General features: G+C 53.1%; 1 protein-coding gene across 1 annotated transcript in view; it reads right to left on the bottom strand.

Moving 5' to 3' along the window:
• Nucleotides 1-5,407, bottom strand: part of AMPD3 (adenosine monophosphate deaminase 3) — a 64,086-nt gene extending 58,679 nt beyond the window's left edge. Inside the window, exon 1 of the mRNA XM_044270971.1 lies at nucleotides 5,251-5,407. The gene's annotated coding sequence lies outside the window, so the exon portion shown is untranslated. The remainder of the gene's footprint in view (nucleotides 1-5,250) is intronic.
• Between the last annotated feature and the right edge of the window lie 593 nt (nucleotides 5,408-6,000).

Genomic DNA, 6,000 nt, shown 5'->3' on the forward strand with positions numbered 1-6,000 from the left:
TTCTTGGCCTGACCCCAGGTTGTAGCAGAAACTGGTTACAACATGGTGTCTGAACCCATCAACCCCTTTTTTGTGACGCGGAATTTTACATTAGGTCAATAAAATGTATTTTGTGAAGCCTGGGTGGATGTCCGAGGCTTGTGAGCAATGCAGTAGTATGCAGGGGCTTATAAAGGAAGATAGGGGCCTCATAGCGATGTCTAGATGGGGCCCTTCCGGGTGCGGCCTAGGACAGAAGGCCTTTGGGACCCTTGACTGCACCAGATAAAAGAATGGGGCCCCTAGCCCTATAGTGGCCCCCCTGTGCACTCCTTGCTGCTCCTACAATGCACCCGGGATCCGATGTTACAAATGTGTTTGTAAACAAGACATGAGTTTGTTACTATGTCATTATTTGTTTTCAGTCACAGGACACATTCGGTGAAGTCAACACATTTTATGGCATTTTTTGACAGTGACAGTTTTTTACGCTCACACGAGGCCTTCACTCCTATAAAACTAACCCTAAATGAGAGAATTTTTCCAAAATATTTTAGCGGAATATTTGTGGATAATAACATGGATGAATGTGTCCACTTTCTTCACCCCTTCTGCAGTTGGGTCTTAGGCTGCACCTGTCATTGATGTCATTAACTACTCCTCCTTTATTGATGTCACTATGGAACTACCACTCCCAGCATCCCTTGTTTTCAGCCTCCTAGGTGATGATTGAGGCCTAGAGGCTGAGCATGAACCCTGAGCAGGGAGGTTTCTCTTGGGACTAGGACCTAGTATACGGGCTATAATCATAAAGGAGTGAGCCTCTACAGAGCCCATGTAACCGCCAACATGTGCTCTCACTGAGTGGCTGCAACTAGAAGGTGCACTGTGCCTTTAAGAGACCGGTGACCGCGTGTTTATGGGGTGTTTGCAGACTGTGAAGGGCTCTGTCTCTGTACAGTAAAAGATTTCTCTGCTGCAAGAAAGGACGAGTCTCTGCCTGCCCTAAGGTGCCCGCCAGACTCTGCCCTGCCACATCCCAGATGGGGAATTAAACATTTAGTCACTGGCGCTCTGTGAGCATAGACTCTGCATGATGAGAGCAAAGAGACAGCTCTCCTACTGTCACTGACTGCCAGGGAGAGCTGGAAGAGAGAGCAGCTGCTGTATGAGAGCTAACATGGCCGACAGTGGTGGGCGGCAGACGGCTACTTCCTGCTCCAGAAACTGAAATCAGAGGAAGTCAGAAGCAGAAGAGACTGCGCAGGAGGGAGAGACTGCACAGGAAGAAGAGACTGCACAGGAGGGAGAGACTGCATACAGCGACTGCACAGGAAGAAGAGACTGCATACAGCAACTGCACAGGAGGAAGAGACTGCATACAGCGACTGCACAGGAGGAAGAGACTGCATACAGCGACTGCACATGAGGAAGAGACCGCACATAGCGACTGCTCAGGAAGAAAAGACTGCACAGGAGGGAGAGACTGCATACAGCAACTGCACAGGAAGAAGAGACTGCATACAGCAACTGCACAGGAAGAAGAGACTGCATACAGCGACTGCACAGGAAGAAGAGACTGCATACAGCGACTGCACAGGAAGAAGAGACTGAATACAGCGACTGCACAGGAGGAAGAGACTGCATACAGCGACTGCACAGGAAGAAGAGACTGCATACAGCGACTGCACAGGAGAGAGAGACTGCACACAGCGACTGCACAGGAAGAAAAGACTGCACAGGAGGGAGAGACTGCATACAGCAACTGCACAGGAAGAAGAGACTGCATACAGCAACTGCACAGGAAGAAGAGACTGCATACAGCGACTGCACAGGAAGAAGAGACTGCACAGGAGGGAGAGACTGCACAGGAAGAAGAGACTGCACAGGAGGGAGAGACTGCACAGGAGGGAGAGACTGCACAGGAAGAAGAGACTGCACAGGAAGAAGAGACTGCACAGGAGGGAGAGAATGCATACAGCGACTGCACAGGAAGAAGAGACTGCAAACAGCGACTGCACAGGAGGAAGAGACTGCACAGGAGAGAGAGACTGCACACAGCGACTGCACAGGAGGGAGAGACTGCACACAGCGACTGCACAGGAAGAAGAGACTGCATACAGCAACTGCACAGGAAGAAAAGACTGCACAGGAGGGAGAGACTGCATACAGCGACTGCACAGGAAGAAGAGACTGCACACAGTGACTGCACAGGAAGAAGAGACTGCACAGGAGGGAGAGACTGCACACAGCGACTGCACAGGAAGAAGAGACTGCACAGGAGGAAGAGACTGCATACAGCGACTGCACAGGAAAAAGAGACTGCACACAGCGACTGCACAGGAAGAAGAGACTGCACAGGAGGGAGAGACTGCACACAGCGACTGCACAAGAAGAAGAGACAGCGCAGGAGGGAGAGACTGCACACAGCGACTGCACAGAAAGAAGAGACTGCACAGGAGGGAGAGACTGCATACAGCGACTGCACAGGAAGAAGAGACTGCACAGGAGGGAGAGACTGCATACAGCGACTGCACAAGAAGAAGGGACTGCGCAGGAGGGAGAGACTGCACAGAGTGACTGCACAGGAAGAAGAGACTGCACACAGCGACTGCACAGGAAGAAGAGACTGCACAGGAGGGAGAGACTGTATACAGCGACTGCACAGGAAGAAGAGACTGCACAGGAGGGAGAGACTGCATAAAGCGACTGCACAGGAAGAAGAGACTGCATACAGCGACTGCAGAGGAGGAAGAGACTGCACACAGCAACTGCACACAGCGACTGCACAGGAAGAAGAGACTGCACAGGAGGGAGAGACTGCATACAGCGACTGCACAGGAAGAAGAGACTGCACAAGAAGAAGGGACTGCGCAGGAAGAAGAGACTGCACACAGCGACTGCACAGGAAGAAGAGACTGCACACAGCGACTGCACAGGAGGGAGAGACTGCATACAGCGACTGCACAGGAGGAAGAGACTGCACACAGCAACTGCACACAGCGACTGCACAGGAAGAAGAGACTGCGCAGGAGGGAGAGACTGCACACAGCGACTGCACAGGAAGAAGAGACTGCACAGGAGGGAGAGACTGCATACAGCGACTGCACAGGAAGAAGAGACTGCACAAGAAGAAGGGACTGCGCAGGAATAAGAGACTGCACAGGAGGGAGAGAATGCACACAGTGACTGCACAAGAAGAAGAGACAGCGCAGGAGGGAGAGACTGCACACAGCGACTGCACAGGAGGAAGAGACTGCACACAGCGACTGCACAGGAGGAAGAGACTGCATACAGCGACTGCACAGGAGGAAGAGACTGCATACAGCGACTGCACAGGAGGAAGAGAGTGCATACAGCGACTGCACAGGAAGAAGGGACTGCACAGGAAGAAGAGACTGCACACAGCGACTGCACAGGAAGAAGGGACTGCACAGGAAGAAGAGACTGCATACATCTTACGGATCTCAATACCGGAAAATATTAAAGCTAGTGTGAAAGTAGCCTTAGTATATAGGCGTATTTCAGCTTAATAAATTATCCCCACAGTGTATATAGTGTATACCAGAGAGGTGCAGTGTATACGGCGTATACCAGAGAGGTGCAGTGTATACAGCGTACACCAGAGAGGTGCAGTGTATATAGCATATACCAGAGAGGTGCAGTGTATACGGCGTATACCAGAGAGGTGCAGTGTATACGGCGTATACCAGAGAGGTGCAGTGTATACGGCGTATACCAGAGAGGTGCAGTGTATACGGCGTATACCAGAGAGGTGCAGTGTATACAGCGTACACCAGAGAGGTGCAGTGTATACAGCGTATACCAGAGAGGTGCAGTGTATACGGCGTATACCAGAGAGGTGCAGTGTATACAGCGTACACCAGAGAGGTGCAGTGTATACGGCGTATACCAGAGAGGTGCAGTGTATACGGCGTATACCAGAGAGGTGCAGTGTATACGGCGTACACCAGAGAGGTGCAGTGTATACGGCGTACAGCAGAGAGGTGCAGTGTATACGGCGTATACCAGAGAGGTGCAGTGTATACAGCGTATACCAGAGAGGTGCAGTGTATACGGCGTACACCAGAGAGGTGCAGTGTATACGGCGTATACCAGAGAGGTGCAGTGTATACAGCGTACACCAGAGAGGTGCAGTGTATACGGCGTATACCAGAGAGGTGCAGTGTATACGGCGTATACCAGAGAGGTGCAGTGTATACGGCGTATACCAGAGAGGTGCAGTGTATACGGCGTACACCAGAGAGGTGCAGTGTATACGGCGTACACCAGAGAGGTGCAGTGTATACGGCGTACACCAGAGAGGTGCAGTGTATACGGCATATACCAGAGAGGTGCAGTGTATACGGCGTACACCAGAGAGGTGCAGTGTATACAGCATATACCAGAGAGGTGCAGTGTATACGGCGTACACCAGAGAGGTGCAGTGTATACGGCATATACCAGAGAGGTGCAGTGTATACGGCGTACACCAGAGAGGTGCAGTGTATACAGCATATACCAAGAGGTGCAGTGTATACGGCGTACACCAGAGAGGTGCAGTGTATACGGCGTACACCAGAGAGGTGCAGTGTATACGGCATATACCAGAGAGGTGCAGTGTATACAGCGTATACCAGAGAGGTGCAGTGTATACAGCGTACACAAGAGAGGTGCAGTGTATACAGCGTATACCAGAGAGGTGCAGTGTATACGGCGTATACCAGAGAGGTGCAGTGTATACAGCGTACACCAGAGAGGTGCAGTGTATACAGCGTATACCAGAGAGGTGCAGTGTATACGGCGTATACCAGAGAGGTGCAGTGTATACAGCATATACCAGAGAGGTGCAGTGTATACGGCGTACACCAGAGAGGTGCAGTGTATACGGCGTACACCAGAGAGGTGCAGTGTATACGGCGTACACCAGAGAGGTGCAGTGTATACGGCGTACACCAGAGAGGTGCAGTGTATACGGCGTACAGCAGAGAGGCGCAGTGTATGTACAGAGGACACAGCGGCACCATTTCTTCTGTACCAGGGAGTGGCGTGCCAGGTTGGGGCACTGTACTGGCTGTACACCGGGCGGAGCGCCGATATTATTACAATGATGGAGACTGTAACCAGTTTGCTCCAACCCTTATAACGACTCTCACACGGGGTTGACCCTCTGACCTTCCCAAACAGACCCCCAGACGTGAAGTGGTCGGAGCAGCACTGAGGACACACCCTACACAGAGGTCACAGACACTCACCCCTCGCCTGTCTTACCTGGGCTCCTCTCAGCGGTGGTCTCTGGTGCAGTAGATGAGGGCAGAGGCTTCTTCCTGGCTCTGGACTCTGCTACCTGCAGAGACGTCTGTCCGATTAGACCAGGAAACTTCTTGCAGCTCAGATTGCAGTCCCTCTGCTGGAAGAGGAACTCATTGTCAATTATCTTCTCTGCCAGAAAACTCCCCAAGTCAGCCCTGGGAAGGCGTCAGAGGAGAGCTAAATATGGAGGAGGACTGGAGAGGGGGCAGAAAGATGGGGGCAGGACGATGGGGGCAGGAGAGGGGCCAGAAAGATGGGGGCGGAGGGCAGGAGAGGGGGCAGAAGGATGGAGGCAGGAGAGGGGGCAGAAGGATGGAGGCAGGAGAGGGGGCAGAAGGATGGAGGCAGGAGGGCAGGAGAGGGGGCAGAAGGATGGAGGCAGGAGGGCAGGAGAGGGGGCAGAAAGATGGGGGCAGGAGAGGGGGCAGAAGGATGGAGGCAGGAGGGCAGGAGAGGGGGCAGAAAGATGGGGGCAGGAGAGGGGGGCAGAAAGATGGGGCGGAGGGCAGAAGGATGGGGGCAGGAGAGGGGGCAGAAAGATGGGGTGAAGGGCAGGAGAGGGGGCAGAAGGATAGAGGCAGGAGAGGGGGCAGAAGGATGGAGGCAGGAGAGGGGGCAGAAGGATGGAGGCAGGAGGGCAGGAGAGGGGGCAGAAGGATGGAGGCAGGAGGGCAGGAGAGGGGGCAGAAAGATGGGGGCAGGAGAGGG

Source organism: Bufo gargarizans, chromosome 10 (assembly GCF_014858855.1).
Source record: "Bufo gargarizans isolate SCDJY-AF-19 chromosome 10, ASM1485885v1, whole genome shotgun sequence".
NCBI classification, from domain to species: domain Eukaryota; kingdom Metazoa; phylum Chordata; class Amphibia; order Anura; family Bufonidae; genus Bufo; species Bufo gargarizans.